We start from the raw sequence: 19599 nt of genomic DNA on the forward strand, positions 1-19599 counted from the left end.
CAGTTCTGGCTTGGCAGACTTTGACCCAGGGCTATGCAGTGTTTTATTACCCTCAGGCACATAAGGACACATACTTACAGCACCACTTTTGTAGCAGATATTTTTATATCTCTACAAAATGATTAGACTGACGTAGAGCAATTCTCTAAATTCATAGGTATTAAAATATTCTGACAGCTGTCTTCTTTTTGCCTTTAAGTTGAGCCATCATGATGAGATAAGACTACACCAAGCCTGATCAGTACATGAAAGAAGTTAGGCGTGATACTCTCACATTATTGACAAGAGTCTTCATTATAAATAGGAGAAATCTTGGAGGAGGGGTTCCCATTATAGTAATTCTATTTTTTTTTTTTTTTTCTATCCTCACCTGAGGACATTTTTTGATATTTTGTTCAGATAGAATGGGAGGGAGAGAGGGAAATATCGACGTGAAAGGGACACATCTAGTGGTTGCCACCCACATGACCCAACCAGGGCTGGGGACAAACTGCAACCGAGGTACGTGACCTTAGCTGAACCCTGGTCTCTCCGGACCGCTGAGCCAAACCGGCCAGGGCTACTAATTCTAATTTAATTCTAGTAATGTTCTTGTTTGTCAGAAACCTTTACTTCAAAACACATTCCATATAATCAGGAAGGAAGTTGTTGTATAAAAATGCCTCTGAGTTCTAAATGAAACAACTTACATTGTGCTAAAAAACTTACAGTATCTATACCTGGGGGTTTGAGGTATTGATTAGGGTTTAGAGAGTGTTTGAGAGAACCTGGATGGAAGAAACCTGCTGAAATTAAATTGGTATTAGGGTACAGTAACATGGGATACAGATTCTTTTGTTCTCAATATTGGCTTCTAGCAAGCCCTGGACTCTAGGTCATAGTTCTTGGGGAGGGGCTTGTGGATGGGGAGGCAAAAGTCTGGAAAGGTCTCATGTTTTCAAAAAAGTCTCATATTATGACCTCTTTTCCCCTAAGTACTTCTTATCTGCTTCCAAGTGTCTCAAATTCTTTTAACTGGGAACAATTTACAATTGAAAGATTTTTCCCTTTGCTGAGAAATATAGACTTTAAATGGCAAGTGATTATTGCTACATCCATTTTGGAAAACTTAGTATTTGCTAAGGCTGATCATACATATACCCTATGACCCAATAATTCCAGTGCTAGATATACCCTAGAAATAGAAATGCAAGCATTTGTATGTCAAAAGATGCATACAAAAATATTCAGAGCAGCACTATTCATAATAGAAACAACCCAAAAGTTCTTCAGCTGAGTAAATAATGATATATTCATATAACAGAATACTATATAGCCATGAAAATAAGCAAACTGTTGCCACATGCAATAATATTAATGAGTCTCAGGAACATAACTGAGTAAGTGAATTTAGATACAAAAGAGTACATATTATACAGTATAATTTTTATAAAGCTTAAACAAGCAAAGCTAATCTATGGTGATATAAATCAAAATAATGGTTGCATTGAGGGTATATTGGTGGTTGGCAGGGAGCATGAGGAGGGCAGCTTCTGGGGTGCTGAAAATGGTTCTCTATATAGATGTATGTGGTTGTTATACAGATGTGTTCATTTTATGAAATTCCTTACATGTATACTTAAGATTTGTATTTTTTTCTGCATGGATATTATACTTTAAAAAGTTAACTAGGGCCCAGCCAGTGTGGCTCAGTGGTTGAGCATCAACCCATGCACCAAGAGGTCATGGGTTTGATTCTTGGTCAGGGACACATATCCTAGTAGTGGGCCCAATCTCCAGTGGGGGGCATGCAGGAGGCGGCCAATCGATGTTCTCTCTCATCGATGTTTCTATCTCTCTCTCCTCCTTTCCCTTCCTCTCTCTCTAAAATCAATAAAGAAAAAAAATTAAAAAAAGTTAACTAGAAAAAAATATTTTTAAAGACAAATAGTGGCTGAGATAAAAATGGAAACTGATTCATTAGGAAGTCTAATAGCAAGTCTGTACTTAAATTGCAATGGGGGCTGTTATAGCCTTTCAGCTTTGACGTGGGAAGCACATGAAAGAAAGTTATTTATTATTTGTTTTCTGGCCAGTTAGGAAAGAGGATGTTGAAAAGGATAAGAACTAACCCCCCAGATTTCAAAATACTACTTAGAGCAGACCTTATATAATTGGATAAGAATAATAAAGATTGTTTTCTGGGGTATTTTTGTCATAGATAGCTGTGAATGTATACAATTTTTTGTGCCTTGAAAATTTGCTTTTAACATAAACATCTTTAAAGTTTTTGTTCCCAGAGAGCCATTAAATGAAGTAGCTCTGTAAGAGAGAAAGACTGGTGATGACTATTATTCAGTAGATGGCAGTATTCCCTTTAAAGTTTTTAGTTAAAATGTAGGTACACAGGGGTAACTCTTAGCAACTTTTTTGGGGTAGGAGTGATAAAGGGTAGGTCACATACTGGGACAAGTAGACCAGAAAGAATATTTTAATTTTTTTGTCCATTTGTTGTTTGAGGTATGACTATTTTGAATGAGCCAACAAGATTTCGAGTCCACAAATCTAGGACATATTTTCCACATAAATTCCTAGAATGATTTCCTGCAAACGGAAGTTTTTTAAATGGAGTATTGCTTTAAGTGGGCATTAATGGATAGAAGATTCAGAAAGGATTGGGGCAGAGTCTTTTTTTGTTCTTTTCTGTCTTGTATTTAGGACTATGTATATGTCAAGATTGAGATCAGACTAACTGCTTTGGACAAAGATGTCAGTGAAATTTATTGAGGAGGAGGTTACAATACGCTTGAACTTAAATTAAAAGAAAAATTAATATGATTGACCAGTATGTTTTTGTTGTTTATTTTAATACAAACCAAGTGCTATTTGAATAGTTTTTTTCATAATGAAATTTTCTTAAAATGGTAATACTTGATGAAAGCACCAGGATTTAGGAAACCTTGTGGCATATAGGGGTTTTAGTTAGAAGGAATTTGACATGAATTAGAGTGATATGCCAGAGAAGTCGAGTTATCAACCAAAAGATTGAACAAACATACCCATCGTACAGAATGGGAGACCAATCAACAAAATATAGACAGTTGGAGACAAAGGAACTACGTTCAAGTTCTGATTGCTCGTTATTAACTATGGATCTTAGACAAATCACTAACCTGCCTAAGTTTCCTTTTTCTCATCTGTGAAATATAGGTAAGAAATAACTGCTATGCCTTCCCCTTTCGTATAGGTTGTTAAGTGCACCAAGTGGGTGCATTGTCTTTAAGGGTGGTATGTGGATGTTAGTACATTCAACAGATGGACTCTAGTTGTTTGTATATTGTTCAATTTACTTTTTTAAAAATCCTGACCTGAGGATATGTTTTTTTGTTTGTTTGTTTTTTTATTGATTTGATAGAGAGACATCCATTGTTTGCCTCCCATACTCACCCCGACTGAGAATCCTACCAGCAGCCTTTTTAGTGTACAGGAGGACACTCCAACCAACTGAGCCACCTGGCCAGGGCCAGCTTTCTTTTTGATTTCTCAAGTTTCCTGCCTGTAATCATCAGGTGCCTGCTGAGAAATGCTGATAAGCATATCTTCAGAAGCCATTATTAATGATTACCTACTTACTAAAGGTACTGCGGTCCAGAGAGACCCAGGTTTGGTTTCCGCTAAGGGCACGTACCTCGGTTGCAGTTTGTCCCCGGCCCTGGTTGGGTCATGTGGGTGGCAGCCACTCCATGTGTCCCTTTCACATCGATGTTTCTCTCTCTCTCCTTCCCTCCCACTCTATCTGAACAAAATATCGGAAAAAAATGTCCTCGGTTAAGGATAACAAAATAAAATTTAAATTTTAGAATAGTTTTAGATACTGACAGGAAAATTGTGAAGGAGAAGGAGAATTTCCATGTAACCCACATTCAGTTTCCCTTATTATTATTATGGTGGTACATTGTTATAGTTAATGAATCTCACTTTTTTTTCATACTTTATTCAGATTTTCTTAGTGCTTTCCTAATGTTTTTTTCTGTTCCAGGGTCCCAGCCAGTATACCATAGTTAAATCCCATTTAGTAGTCATATTTACCTTAGGCTCCTCTTGGCTGTGACAGTGTTTTAGACTTTCTTTGTTTTTGACAACCTTGGCAGTTTTAAGGAGTACTGATCAGGCACATTGTAGAATGTCCCTCAACTAGGATTTGATGTTTTTCTCATGATGATGGTTTCCTTTTAGGGCATATACTCGATTATATGGGGAGGTTTTGCCCTTAATAATACTGAACTGTATGAAGGCAGATTAGGATTTGAAAATATTGGCTGTGGAGAACCCACACAAAGGTAAGCGTTAACAACATTCTTTGTTGGCATTGAAACATTGGCTACATTCTTTATATTTTTTATATTTTATTTATTTTTTTATTTTTTTTCCAGAAGAAGCCAGCCCTAATTCTGGCTGAAACCAAGAGCATAGGTTATATGATCTGCTAATGTCCCTAAAACAGTTTCTTTTCTAATTGCATCTATTGGGACAGTTAACATGGGTTTTAATGTTACTCCTAAGAGCTTTATTTAATCTGTATTGACCTCTTAATTAGTAATGGGCAATTTTGGGTGAATTGTTAATTGATTAAAATTGCAGAAATTATACACAAAGCTCTTTTGTCACTGCAGCCTAGAACAGTATAAGATTAAAGCAGAACCTGTTTAGTTACTATTCTAAGATGAATGCTTGAAAAGTATTATTTTATGGGTTTGGTTTGTATTCCAGTCTGGTGTTGGTTTTAACTCTGCTAAGAATTATTGTCTTTTAACTCACTGAGATCCTCAATTCTACTCCATTAAGGGCCACTTTTCTGCCAATCAAAACTAGCATCTCTGAGATTGATTTTTGTTACAGTGGATAGTAATGGCTGCCTAGTGACAGCATTTCAAACTCTTTTATGTAAACAGAAAGCAATCAAATAAGTACTAATCCAAGGATTATGCGGACCCAAATCCCATGGTCAGGAGAAGAATCTCTGCAGTGTATGTCCCCAGCTCTTTGCCTTCTGGTGGCAAGTAGCCCCTTCTTCCTGGAAAGCTTGCTTGCTGCTTGTGCTGCCTGTTAGATTGCAGTATGCTAAGACCAAAACACTCCTGCAGCTCCTGAATGGAATTCAAAAAGACACTTACATTTCCATAAATAAATTAGGAATTCAGTGGTTTCTTTGGGCTAATCAGGGCAGGCTGATAAACCTTGCTAGCTGTTTAATAAATGAATTGTGACTGATTACCTATTAATATGGACGCCTCAGGAATTCACCCAGGGGGAAGCAGAGCAGTGAAATAGAGAGGGGCATGGCCCCTTGGGAAATCAGGGCTTCATGTTTGCAGCTTAAATATCTCTGTGAAGTATCAATAAGGAGGTAATTGAATTTTGAACACAAACATGAGTGCCGAATGGATGAAAGGGGGGGGATCTGATCATCTCTCCTCTGCCCCTTCATTCTCCCCACCCCTTTTCCTTAGAGACCACTCTAGTAAAGATAGATGCTAAATCCATTAAATAAAGATTAGACTCTGTCGTAGTAGAAAATGGCAGCTTAGCTAGATCCCTGGGCAAATTGGGGCCTTTTGCAATACAGAAAATTAAAATATACATTTTTAACAAGTGTGCTATCTTCCTAGCAATAATGCTGGGCTAGCTTGTGGGGTTTGCTCCTCCTTCGGACAGGCTTTTGTTTGGGCAGATCACTTTCTCTTGTATTAATGCCAATCTTTTCTGTATTCCTAGAGCAGAAAGGACTGGGTTTATTTATTTATTTTTAAAGCTTCTGTTGAGGCCTTTTCTCTAGCATCCTGCTTGCTTGTAATCAGGGGAGTAGGAAGGAGATTAGTGTCCCACGAATTGACGGTAGATAAATGTTCCCTCCCCTTAAGTGGTGGATCCAGAAGAGCCCAATCACTTGTATTTCAGGGATGATTGGAGACTGTACAGCCAGAAAAGGCTTACAGACTGAAATAAACATTGATGTTATAGATGCAATTTTACTGCGCTTTATTTCCTCTAGATGAGGTTATTGATTTGCTTTGTCCTCCTATTTGAAGCCATAAAAAGTCATATTAATGTAGAAAAAGAAGAATTGGCATCATTTGGTTACAATCATAATACTTACCTCTTTTTGAGCAGTAATAAAAAACAAACATCAAGCCTTAAATACTTTTGTTATCTTTATGTCAATACCCAGTATTGGCTTTTTAGCACTAATCCTTTTTCATATGTCAATCTGCAGTTCTGATAACACTTTCCTAGGGCTTCAGTCAGTCAGTCAATCAACAGGTATTAATTGAGCATCTGTTAGGTGTATGACATTATTAGTTGCCATATTCACTGGTGAAACAATCTATCCTCTGCCACCACAGATATATATTTAAAAATAATAATAAAGCTAATCATGTCATACTCCTACTTGTAAAAATTCTTTGGTTCATTGAGTCTCCTACATGATAAAACTCAAATTTCTCAGGCCTTCACAAAGGACCTTCTTAACACGAACCTAGTCTCTCTCCAGTTTTATTTGGAAAACTTCTACATATCCTTCAAGGCCATTTCAAATCCCATTCTCTCATGGTGATGTCTACCTATTCCCCCAGGCAGAGTTAAATTTTTATCTCTCAGTGTGGGTTCTGTACTTGTGGCTCTGAGGATTTCCCCATGGAAGAAAAAATGTACAATTTCTTAGTCTCGGCAATAAAGGATTTTGTGCATTGTTTGCCACGTGGTTTTGCAGACGTTCCCAATTCTTTAACTTCAGAGGTATCTTGGTGATCAAATTTTCATTGACTTGTCCTTATGACACTTACTTCACTTAATAATTTAACTTTGTTTCTCAGCAATCTTTAATGTTAGGAAAGAAGAAAAGAGTTTGTGATCCCTCTCATTGCTGCTACCTTAAGTTATTTATCTCTAGAGAGAAGAAATCAAACTTATTTAGCCTGATCGCCACCTTTCACAATTGGCCCTTAATGATTTTGAATGCTATTTCTCAAAGCCAAAGAGCACAAAATTTCAGAATTTTCTAGTCCTTCACATGTTGAAATTTATATTGATGTTGCACCCAGATGGTTATAATTTTACTCCCAGTTCTCCAAACTCTGCTTCCAGCTGTTTTGCTGGGCCTCAGAGCTCAGTCCAGCCCTACTGATAACAGAGGTGTTCTGGGGTCATGGAAGCAAGAATTTAAAGGCTTTTTATTCCCAGTGGTTGGATTTGAATTATTGTGAGTTTTAAACCTTATTTAACATTAATGGAATAATGCAAATAAAAATTTTTGTAGTAGTAGTTTTCAGTAAAGAGTGTATGTTTTCATTTAATTATAAGAAATTCTGAGGTAGAAAAATCTCACTCAAATTATCCCTAAAATTGTTTAATAAAATAAAAAATATCATTGACTTTATCCTTTTAAGAAAAGTCTGTCTTGTTAACTTCGTTTTCTAAAGCTTTCTGATGATCTTAGCATATCCTTCATTTAATAAAATATCTCTTTCCTGCCTTTGTATATTTATAACATAGTACCCTTAGAATTAACCTACAGTGGAATGTGTGTTACGTACCATTGAGTCGGTTTTGACTCCTGGCAGTCCTGCTCAGCTCCTGTAGACTTCTGATTATGGCTTATTTTATGGAGTCAACCCATGTTACTCCTCGGGTAATTACTGACTTAAGTTTCTGAATGTGTGTGGGTAATGCTCTGCCAGTTCAGGAAGATTCTGTAGCTGTGGATCTTAACCTAAAAGTCTATGAATCTCCTGAAATTACAAATAAAATTATATGTGTGTGCATATACATGTGTATTTTTCTGCAGAGAGTATCCATGTTTTTTATTATTATTATTCTTTTATTTTATTTTTTTAATCCTCTCCCGAGGATACTTTTGCATTTATCTTTAGATAGAGCAGGAGGGAGAGAGGGGAGAAGAGAGAGAGAGAAAAACGTCAATGTGAGAGAGACAAATCGATTGCCACCCACACGACCCCAACTGGAGCTGGGGACAAACCGCAACCGAGGTAGGTGCCCTTAGCGGGAACCAAACCTGGAACTCTCTGGTCCGCAGGCCAACACTCTAACCACTGAGCCAAACCGGCCAGGCCTTTATTATATTTTTTAAAAAGATATTTGTTATGCTGCTAAGGGCACCTACCTCCATTGCGATTTGTCCCCGGCCCCAGTTGGGGTTATGTGGGTGGCAACCAATCGATGTGTCTCTCTCACATCGATATTTTTCTCTCTCTTTTCCACCCTCTCTCCCTCCTGCTCTATCTGAAGAGAAATGCAAAAGTGTCCTCGGGTAAGGATTAAAAAAAAAAAAAAAAAAAAAAAGATCTTTGTTATGGGTTGAATTGTCTCTCTCTAAAAAAGATACCACAGAGTCCTAATCCCTGGTACCTCAGAATGTGACCTTATTTGGAGATACGGTTTTTACAGAGGTAATCAAGTTAAAATGAGGTCATTAGGGTGGGTTATAATTCAATATGACTAGTGTCCTTATAAAAAGAAATCTAGCCCTGGCCAGTTTGCCTCAGCAGTTGGAGTGTCAGCCTGCATACCAGAGAGTCCCAGGTTCGGTTCCCGCTAAGGGCATGTACCTCGGTTGCAGTTTGTCCCCAGCCCTGGTTGGAGTCGTGTGGGTGGTGACCACTCGATGTGTCTCTCCCACGTCGATGTTTCTCGCTTTCTTCATCCCTCTCTACCTCCCGCTCTGTCTGAAGATAAATGCAAAAAATGTCCTCAGGTGAGGATAAAGAAAAAAGAAGAAATCTAGACACAAAGACAGACACACATAGAAGGAAGACACTGTGAAGAGATACAGGGAGGAGAGAGCCGAGGAGAAAGGCTTGGAACAGATCCTGCCCTCACAGCTAGCTCCAAGAAGGAAGCAACCCTGCCTATCCCTTGATCTCAGACTTCCAGCCTCTAGAACTAAGACAGTAAGTTTCTAATGTTTAAGCCAGTCAGTTTATAGTATTTTGTTAGGGCAGCCCTAGCAAACCAGTACGCTCTCTATTAGGGTGCTTTTTATAAAAAATTATAGAGAACCCAACTAAGGTGGCTTAAAGGATAAGGATGTTCCATATAACAAGAAGTCCAAAGGTACTTTATTTTCAGGGTTTGTTAATTCAGTGACTTGACATTGTCATCAGAGTCCCCTGTTCTGTCCGTCTGCTCTGCCACCTTCAGTGTGTTAGAGTCCCTTTCCTGTTGGCTTCCATCATATTTGCAAGATGGCTGCTACAGTTTTTGACAACATATGCTGACTACTGTATCCTAAGAAAGAAAGAATTGTTTTCTCCCTTTGGAGAAAACCACAGAAACTCTGAAACAGATTTCGCCTCACGTGCCATTGAACAATGCTGGTCTCATTCCTGTCCCTGTCAAGAGAAATGAGACTGCCATCTGTGGTTTAGACAGACCAATAGTGGTTCACCCTCTGGGTCTGGGAAGGGGCCCAGTCTCCGCTAAGTACATGATCACTGTTACCTGAATAAAACCAGGATGTTGTTAAAAAAGATTAAGTGGGGAAATGGCTGTGTGTAGACAACGAGCTATGTCTTCTAGACTATTATGCCCAAAAGGTTAAGAGCCACTGTTTTTAAGATGCAGCATTTCTGAAGTGAGATACATAACCAGGGCTAAACTCTGTTTATGTATCGGAGTAGTGACCCATGTTTAAGAATTTCTAAGCTAATAGTAACTGAAAAGTTGGGTTTTTAAAAATCTTAATCATTCAATAAATATGTGAGTACCTACTATGTACATATTCTGCTGAGCACAGGTTATAGAGGAAAGAACATTGTTGTCCTTGAGCTTCTAGTCTATTGGAGAGCACCAGGGAAAAGTACTTATCTCAGACAGGGCCAGAGAAGGGAATCCTAAGCAGTCTTGAAGGATGTGCAGTGAGTGTTGGGGGGAGAGTGGGAGGATGCTAATTGCTCCACAGAGCAGTGGGCAGGAAATAATCTGGGCATAAAAGCAACAGTAAGTGGCAAGCTGTGGTTTGGGGAACTTCTGAGTAAGTAGGAGATGAGGATGGAAAGCTAAGAAGGAGCCTGACTGCGCACGTGAACCATGGTGTTATCCTTGGTGTTTTCCTGAAGGCTCTGTGGCAACTGAAGAATGGTAAACAGGAGGTGACATCGATTGCCCTTTTCTTAGGAAGAGCACTCTGACAGTCAGTTGACGGCAGCAACTCTTAACTTGTTCCTCACTGTATTTCTGTCTTTTTAGTGTCTGGCATGTTATAGGTGCTAATGACCAGCTGGGGGTTTGGGGAGGCAGGTAGAAGCAGGAAAGCCAGTTTTAAAAGATGTAGTGATGCGTCCGGCCAGTGTGGCTCAGTGGTTGAGCATCAACCCATGCACCAAGAGTTCACCAGTTTGATTCCTGGTCAGGGCACATGCCAAGTTGTGGGCCAAATCCCCAGTGGGGGGAATGCAGGAGGCATCTGGCCAATTGATATTCTCTTTCATCAGTGTTTCTATCTCTGTCTCCCTCTCCCTTCCTCTCTTTAAAATCAATAAAGAAATAAAAATTAAAAAAAGATATAGTAATGCAGGGAACTATGGATGGCTCTTGGTTTCTGACTTGAATAGTTTTTAATTAGTTTCCTTTTTTTTTTTTTTTATCCTCCCTGAGGACATTTTTTCCATTTGTTTGTTCAGGTAGAGTAGGAGGGAGAGAGAGAGAGAAACATCGATGTGAAAGGGACACATCGAGTGGCTGCCACCCACACGACCAACCAGGGCCGGGGACAAACTGCAACCAAGGTACGTGCCCTTAGCGTGAACCGAACCCGGGTCTCTCGGGACCGCAGGCCGATGCTCTAACCGCTGAGCCAAACCGGCCAGGGCTTAATTAGTTTTCTTAATCAGCCTAGAGAATGTAAGAGAGTACTTTTTGGGACTGGGAGATACTTGTTTTCAACCTGTTGTATCTTGTTTGCCCTTGGGATCTTGTAAGACATCACTTTAACTTAGCTAACAATGGGTTTATTAAACAATTTAGGCATATATATATGCTTCAGCAACTTATAGATCTAGTCTATTGTATACAGAACTATTCTTGTGTATTATTAACACCAACAGCTAACATTTCCTAATCTGTGCCTGTCACTATGCCCAGCTTTTTATCCATATCCTGGTACTACTCCTCTGGGGGGTGGTAGCTACTGTTATTATTCTCACTGTATAGATGAAGAAAGAGGGGATCACTTGCTTCCTGAGCATGGGCTAAGTTCTCTGACCATGGTAACTGGGGAAGGCTTTTGGTCCTGGTCCTGGGTACTCTCCTAAGGCCTGCTTAGCACTGCCATGAATTGGTCACTTCTTAAGGCCAATACTTTTCTTCCTCTAACCCAGCTAACTTCTAGAGCAAACTCCAGGCTTAGCTTAGATGCCCATTTCTTTTCAAGGCCATGTCCGACCCCTAGACTGGGTTATTCCTACCTTTACTGTCATGCCCATGATATGTGCTCTAACAGCACCATCTTACCCTACCCTAACATGGTATTGCAGTTACCTGTTCTGTTTTCTGCTTTGTTCACCACTGTGTCCCCAGTTACACAAACACACACGCACCCACACAGGTGTTAGGGAGATGCAGGAGAGGAGGGAAGAGGCCAGACCACTTCTGGGTTTAGGCAGTCTTGTTGCTAAGGCATAGCGATATCTTTGTAAAAATTCAATTTGCCTGTTGGTGTTACTGCTGCTTTTGTTTCTTCTGTTTTATCTTTGCCTCTGTATATTTGTAAATGTACAAATTCACATGAAAAGGAAATTCTGGCATTAATTCAAGCTACTGTATGAGGTAGCTGTACAAGAGATTATTTATAGACCCAAATACTCTTTACCCTATGCGTTTGTAATCTCTACAGACTGAAAGGAATTAGGTCCTTTGAGGTGGCTACTGTTCTTAGCCTAGATGAAAACCTTTGATTATTCCCTGTCAACTTTAAGTAGTCCCATGTGCATTTGGAGGTTTGGGGATCACTAGGTGAAAATTACTTTTTATAATAATTATTCGTAGTAAAGGGAAAGAGTTTACCTTTTGTACATCTTTCTCGCTTTTCAAAATCTTTTATACTTTAGACCATGCTATTTTTCACAAATCCCTTCTCGTTAGTGTCTACTAAACATTAATTAACTTACTCTGTACTTTCCTAAGCACTAATGGAAATATAGGATTATAACTAATCTAACATTCTGGACATTCTACTAGACAATTTCCTCAATGTGATTTAGGGCAGTTTATAATCACTCCTTGTGGTCTTGAGGCCAGTTTTCAATTCATGAGACTCATATATCCTGGCTAGTTTTAATTAATTTTGCAAGGAAGATGCCAGGAGAAGCAGTATTAAATGCTTTCTTATAATCAGGTTCTTTCATCTATTGGGTTCTTGTCAGCCACTAATCTTGTAATTTTATCACAACAAACTCCAAAAGTTTCTCTGGCACAGTTTTTGTTTTTTACTCTTGTTCTTCAGTGCTTAGTACTCTTGATTTGGAAAACTTATATTTATGATTGTCTTATTCAGAATTGATGTTGGGGAATTTCTAGATTTATAATAGTAATTGTCAGAATTCATTTTAACACTAGGATTTGGGGATCAGCTTTACTTGATATCACATGTGTTCCGTGTTCCTTTTAGTTAGTCTTTTTGTGTGATTATATCTGCCAGAATCCAGTCAGGAGTAATGTGAATAGGGGAATTTTTAAATAAAGAATCGTTAACTAGGTGGAAAGTGACTAACTTCTAAAAGGGTAAAAGAAGACTCGAGGTGTGCAGAGGTAGCAATTGCAGAGAGCCACTACCCCCAGGGCTGAAGGAAGGCACCGCACAGAGGAACCTAGAAACTTGGAAGAGGTCCCCACAAGGTGAGATTCAGGCCTCTGAAGAGAGGACGTGGCTGCCACAGGAACATGCTGCCCGCTGCCAGAGGGCCTCCACGGGTGAACTGCAGGAGCAGCTCAGCCAGAGGGAGCCCCTTCCTGAATGCAGGGCTGTGTTGCCAAGGTGATCATTGCTGGAACCCCTACATGCCAACCTGCTTGTCACTGTGTAGAAAGGAAGTTTCTGCCCGACTGGTATGGCTCAGTGGACTGAGCGACATCTCATGGACTGAGAGGTCCCAGTTCGATTCCAGGGTCAGGGCACATGCCCAGGTGGTGGGCTCCATCCCCAGTAGGGGGCGTACAGCAGGCAGCTGATCCATGTTTCTCTCTCACATAGATGTTCCTGTCTCTCTCTCTCTTCCTTCCTCTCTCTAAAAAATAAAAATAAATAAATAAGCCCGGCTGGTGTGGCTCAGTGGTTGAGTGTCAGCCCATACACCAGGAGGTCACTGGTCCAATTCCTGGTCAGGCCACATGCCCAGGTGGTGGGCCCAATTCCAAGTGGGGGGCATGCAGGAGGCGGCCAATCAGTGTTCTCTCTCATCGATGTTCTGCCGCTCTACCTCTCCCTTCCTCTCCCTCTAAAATCAATAAAGAAAAAATACAAAATAAATAAAGGAAACAATAAAAGTTTAAAAAAATAAATAACATATTTTTTAAAAAGGAAGTTTCTTCTCCCTGCTTCAGCCTTGAGCCTCCCACCAGTGCCCTCAGTGCCCTCTCCAGTGGCAAGCTGAACGTGAAGCCAGCCCACAGGAGAATGGCAGCCTGCTGTAGGATCCAGCTCCAGCATCACAAGGCAGGGCAGAGTGAGGAGCTGACTGCAGTAAATGACTAACTGGCACAGTGAATAAAAGCTTTATGTAAAGTTAAATCTTACAAACTAAATAATTTTGTTTTGCATCACAAATAGTTTTTGTTTTGTTTTTAAATAGGTGTTTATTGCTCTCAAGCAGGGTACACCTGTAATTTTTACAGTTGGCTGGGTAGCATTCACCACCTAAACAATGCCATCTGAGCCAGTGATTGATTTAACTATAAATGTCCCTCAAAACGGCTCCTTTTCAGCCCTGGCCAGTTTGGCTCAGTGGTTAGAGCATCGGCCTGTGGTCCAGAGAGACCCGGGTACTCCCTAAGGTCACGTACCTCAGTTGCAGTTTGTCCCCAGCCCTGGTTGGTCATGTGGGTGGCAACCACTTGATGTGTCCCTTTCACATTGATGTTTCTCTCTCTCTCTCTCTTCTTCCCACTGTATCTGAACAAAAAATGAAGAAATGTCCTCGGGTGAGGATTAAAAAAAAAAAAAAAAGCTCCTTTCACAAAAGCATTTAATAAATATTATGCAACCAATAGGCTTTAACAAATTTTCAAAATTAAAAAAAAAAATCTAATAGAAACTGGAATACAAGGTGTGAAAGTAAATAGAAGATGGCTCTCCCAACCTCTTAACCACATTGAATTCTCCTACTTTACAACTAATTTTTCTAACCATTTCATTTTTCTTTGATAGATTTTAGAGAAAGATCCACATACTGTTCCACTTATTATTTTTAATTTTAATTTTTAATTTTGTGTTGTTCCACATATTCATGCATTCATTGGTTTTCTTATATGTGCCCTGACCAGGGATCAAACCTACAATTTTTGCATGTTGGTTAGGGATGACACTCTAACCAACTGAGCCACCTGACCAGGGCCTTCATTTTTCTTGAACTGTTATTATTCTCTCCCAAATTGTTTAGCTACGTTGAGCCTTCCTGTGCCTGACTTCCTTTAGCATCCAATAGTTATGTATACCTCTTTTCACAACTAAATTTCAAGATCTTTGCTGTCAAGGACCATGCTTTATATTACTTTTGTATATTATAAAACAATATTTTGCAAATGCCTGTTGTATCTTTTATATATTCAGAATAAAAAAATGGAAACAGTCTCCAAGGCAGTCAGACAACAGTTAAATACTTATTTTGCATTGCTACTTTTTCCAAAGTTCTCCACAGTCTCTCGATTTCTAGAAAGAGTATAACTAACTTAGGAATGTAAAGGCAAAACCAGGGTAAGAGTGAGGAGAGTGACGAATCATGGGGAAAGCTAGAAGTATTTATAATGAAAATAAATGTGGGGAGAGAGTGCTTCCAAGTTAATATTTTGTTGTTTTTTGTTAATCTTCACCCAAGGATATTGTTTCCCATTGATTTTTAAAGAGAATTGTGGGCGGAGAGAAAGAGACACATTGATTTGTTGCCTCCCACATGCGGTCCGACCTGGGCCAGAGATCCGAACCTGCAACCCAGACAAGTGCTCTTGACGGGGAATCAAACCCGCAGCTCTACAGTGTGGGGGCTGACACTCTTGCCACTGAGTAACATCAGCCAGGGCAACAATGGTTTTAATGCATGTTTGCTTTCCTTTCCTTCCAAGATCCTGCTAAAATACATTTTTAAATAGGATATAAGCCCTCAAGAAGAGAACAGGAAAAAGGACAAAAGCAGCAAGATTTTGGAAGCTGAGAAGTGTATGCATTTAGCAGACCTAAGAAAAAACAGTCCTAAAGTGAGAAAAGCCAAGAACCAAGCCAGTTCATACCTCACTGTACTCTGAAAGGCTGAAGATTGGTACTAGGTAGAAGGTGGAGATGGTTTAAACAGGAAGGATTGATTCGAGTCTATTTAAGAAGGAGTCAGAAGTCTAGATCACCTGCTTTATTATACTCCACAAAGACTGGATCTTTCATCACTGGAGAGGGTAAAACAAAGTGGTTCCTCAATCAGACCAACCAAGGACAGGGGTTCTGTACTGAAAATGTAGTGAATGATGCATACTTAGCTGAAACCATGTCTCCCTGCACAACCAGGCCTTTCCTCTTCAAGTCAGGGGTGCAGAAGAGACTTCTCTGGGGAATATGACCAGCCCAAGAAGTAAAAGCACAACAGAGTAAAGTAAGTTATGCAACTAAACAGTCTGGTCAAACAGCAATGAAGCTCATAGTCAACAAGCCCAACTCCTACACTCAGACTTTTCAAGCAGTTTTTTTAAAATTTTTTCCTCACCCGAGGACATTTTTGCATTTATCTTCAGATGGAGCAGGAGGGAGAGAAAGAGAAAATCGATGTGACAGAGACACATTGAGTGGTTGCCACCCACACGACCCCAACCAGGGCTGAGGACAAACTGTAACCGAGGCAGGTGCCCTTAGCGGGAACCAAACCTGGGACTCTGATCCGCAGGCCAACGCTCCATCCTCTGAGCCAAACTGGCCAGGGCTCAAGCAGATTTTTAGTTCCCTGTTCTTACATATGAAAAAAACAACGAAAGATTATCAAGGTTTGAGAAAAACCTCTGGCATGAAAAATAAAGACCAAAGGCAACAAATGGAAAAATTACTTAAAGAGAACAGGCTTGCAAAACTATCTCAGTATCCTCAGAGAGGTAAGATATTGCAAAAACAATAAGCATAGGATGCTATAAATAGGAGAGTAGGGGTGGAAATTTAAAATATGATAGAAATGAAAAAACTCAAGTTTTCAGAGTTGAAGTTAAGTATAATCCCCCCCAAAATAGAGCAAAAAACATGAACAAAAGAGAAAAGAGAACCAATCTATGAAAGCCAAAAATCTGAATAATGGGAATTCCAGAAAGAGAGAAGAAAGGAAATCATTAAAGAAATATTGCAAGAAAATTTCCTAATATTGAAGGACATATATTTCAGTCTGAAAGATCTTGCCAGGTGCCAGCCAGCAAAACACATGGAAATAGACCTACTCCAAGGTATATCATGAAATTTCAGTACCCTGGGGGGAAAAGAGAAGATCCTAGAAGCTTCCAGAGAGGACAAATAAAAAATTGGTTTCATATGAAGGGTGAGAATCAGGATGTCTTTAACATTGAAGACCACTGGAGCAATGCCTTAAAAATTCTGAAATATTTTTCAACCAGGAATTGCCAAATCAAGTGAAAAGATGAAATAAAGACATTTTCAGACATGAAAAGATCTTTAAAAATTGACCTCCCATAAACTCTAAGGAACTGTAGGAAGTCATGCATCACCCAATGAATAAATAAGGGAAGAAAAAAGATGGCATAGGATACAGAAAACAGGCTCCCCAGGGTGATTGTTGTGCACCAGGCAGAGAGGACAACCAGACCATATTGGAGACTTTTTCAGGAAGGTGAAGTTGGTGAATACATGCTACATGTCAGGATCTTAAGATGCTGAAAACAGGCACACATAGTCTGTTGAATTAGAGGAAGTACATAGAAACTTATTATAATCCAAAATAAGTTTGGGAAGCAAACTAAATAACCAGGAAAAACAAAAAATATGCAAGAAAGGAAAAGTAATCATAGTTTATTACATGGCTTAGTTATAGATAGTGTTTGTATAATTATAATGTAGAAAATTAGTATTGATGTAAGTGAAGTTACAAAAAATAACTCTGAGAGGATAACAGATGGGATACTTGTAAATATATTGTGAGGAATTAAGGTGATGCGGTGTAGCAAGGAGCTAAATCATCACTTTCTATATTGGGGGAAGCAGATAATGCCTCAAATTGAAAAATCAAGTAGTAGTAATACAAAGGCATATTATTCAGTCATTTAGAAATATAGAGATAATATAAAATAATCATCTAAACAGAGTGAAAATGGTTGCCACTGAGGAGGAGTTAAAGGTGAATTGTAGTTTTTATAATGGACCTTATAGAATTATTTGGTTTTTGAAACATGTTCCTGTATAACTTAAATTTCTTTAAAAAATAACTTGATTGTGCCCTGGCTGGTTTGGGTCAGTGGTTAGAGCTTCAGCCCGCAGACCAGCAAGTCCGGGTTCGGTTCCCACTAAGGGCACGTGCCTCGGTTGCAGTTTGTCCCTGTCCCCATGGGGTTGTGTGGGTGGCAGCCAGTCAATGTGTCTCTCTCACATCGATGTTTCTCTCTCTCTTCCTCCCTCTCTCCCTCCTGCTCTGTCTGAAGACAAATGCAGAAATATCCTTGGGTGAGGATAAAAAAATAATAATAACTTGATTGTTTAAAAAAAAAATAGGTGAATAGGTAATAGAAAGGACAGAAACAGTATATTGTAACATTTAGACAGATAGAAGTATGTTTAATAGGAAAATAAATGGAACCCAAAACAGGAAATGTGTATAAATAGGCAAAACAAAAAAACAAAAAGATGTTTTCCTCTCTTCATTTGTGAAAAGGAAGCTAATTACTTTGAACTAAAGTGTGATTGCTTACATATCATCAGTTTTTGTATTAATAAAATCTGTGTGCCCAAACTTATTATAATCCAAAATAAGTTTGGGAAGCAATTATATTTCTACCCCATGATGAGAAATAGAACCCAAAACTCAAACCCTTAGCAATATCTTTGTGACACCATTTGATTAAGGAATTTCACTCCTTTTTCTTCCCTTGATGTGAGTGGTATTTTTCTGAGTATTTAGTTGCATTGTAATTCAGTTGGGAAAATAAATTCTATGCTAATTTCCATTATTAGGGTCTTCTAAATATTGACCTCTAATAATTGGTAGGTTTTTGGTGGGTGGAATTTTACTTTTTAACATGGCATAGAACTGTACACTTAACACTGGGTCTGGGTGACCTCTCTAGGGAGAGTGGAATTGATGGATCCTTTTCCTGCCGGTCCCCAGTGTACTGTCAGGAGAGCAGGTGTTGCTGGGATGCCTCATGCATTCAGGAGTCATAGTGCAAATCTGATCAAGGCGTGTATTCCCAAAACCACTCAGGCTAGTGTCTCTCATGGGGAAGAAGCCAACATTGGCCTCCTATGCTTTTTTTAAAAAGAGAGAGAGAAAAAAACTAATTATCAACCTGCAGCAAATGTCATTCAGCTCAAATCCCTGAAGGATAAAGGCGGAGGTGACAAATGTTCCTGGAGAAAGGGTTGAGCTGTCACATTTTTTTTCTTCATCCTCACCCCAGGACATGTTCATTGATTTGAGAGAGAGAGAGAAAGAAAGAGAGAAACATCAATGTGAGAGAGAAACATCGATCGGTTGCGTCCCGTATGCACCTGACCAGGGATCAAACCTGCAACCTAGGTGTGTGCCCTGACTGGGAATCGAGCCCACAACTTTTGGTGTATGGGATGATGCTTCAGCCACCTGAGCAACCCAGCCAGGGCTGTCACTTGTTGTTTTAGTGTATCCTCCATGTTTGGGTATAGAATCACATGCGGTTTTTCCTTATTGTATATTCTATCTGAAGAAATATTTCTGCAAATACAGAAGAATTATGCAGTTTCTATAAATCCCTTGAGTTTGAACAGAATCCTAGTGTCAAGGAAGATGATAAGGGGTTAATTTTATTATTCTTAAAGTATTCAGGGACAGCGGTCTATTGACTTAGTTGTTCCTAATACTTCATCCGGTTTTTTCTTACTTTTGATTGAACGTATTACATCTTGTTTAGTCCATATTGACTAACCATGGGCTAATCCATGTCCTCTTCCAGAGGACAGTTAGAAGCAATGGGGAGAAGTTAGAGACAGGTTAGTTTGTTCGTTTTGTTTTGTTTTTGCCAGAGTATGAAGGAAGAACTTTCCAAATGCCCAGTAATTAAATGGACTCTTGAAAAGTACCAAGTTTTCCATCACCGGGAATGCTCAGGCAGAGCTCTGGAAGGTTACCAGATGCTGTTTGGATTGGGTGGAAGCTTAGATTG

The 19599-nt window shown here is 39.3% G+C and overlaps 1 protein-coding gene across 10 annotated transcripts in view; it reads left to right on the forward strand.

Annotated features, from left to right (window-relative positions):
• Positions 1–19599, forward strand: part of LIN52 (lin-52 DREAM MuvB core complex component) — a 107303-nt gene that overhangs the window by 51303 nt on the left and 36401 nt on the right. For 2 of the 10 annotated variants that reach the window (XR_004960921.1, XR_004960920.1), the window contains exon 8: positions 4216–4319. The exons of 6 other annotated variants lie outside the window; for them this stretch is intronic. The gene's annotated coding sequence lies outside the window, so the exon portion shown is untranslated. Of the gene's footprint in view, positions 1–2266; positions 2314–4215; positions 4324–19599 lie in introns of those variants that run through there. 2 more of the 10 variants (XR_004960919.1, XR_004960928.1) reach the window with 2 other exon arrangements.

The sequence above is a fragment of the Molossus molossus genome, unplaced genomic scaffold (genome assembly GCF_014108415.1).
Source record: "Molossus molossus isolate mMolMol1 unplaced genomic scaffold, mMolMol1.p scaffold_m16_p_1, whole genome shotgun sequence".
Classification (NCBI taxonomy): Eukaryota; Metazoa; Chordata; class Mammalia; order Chiroptera; family Molossidae; genus Molossus; species Molossus molossus.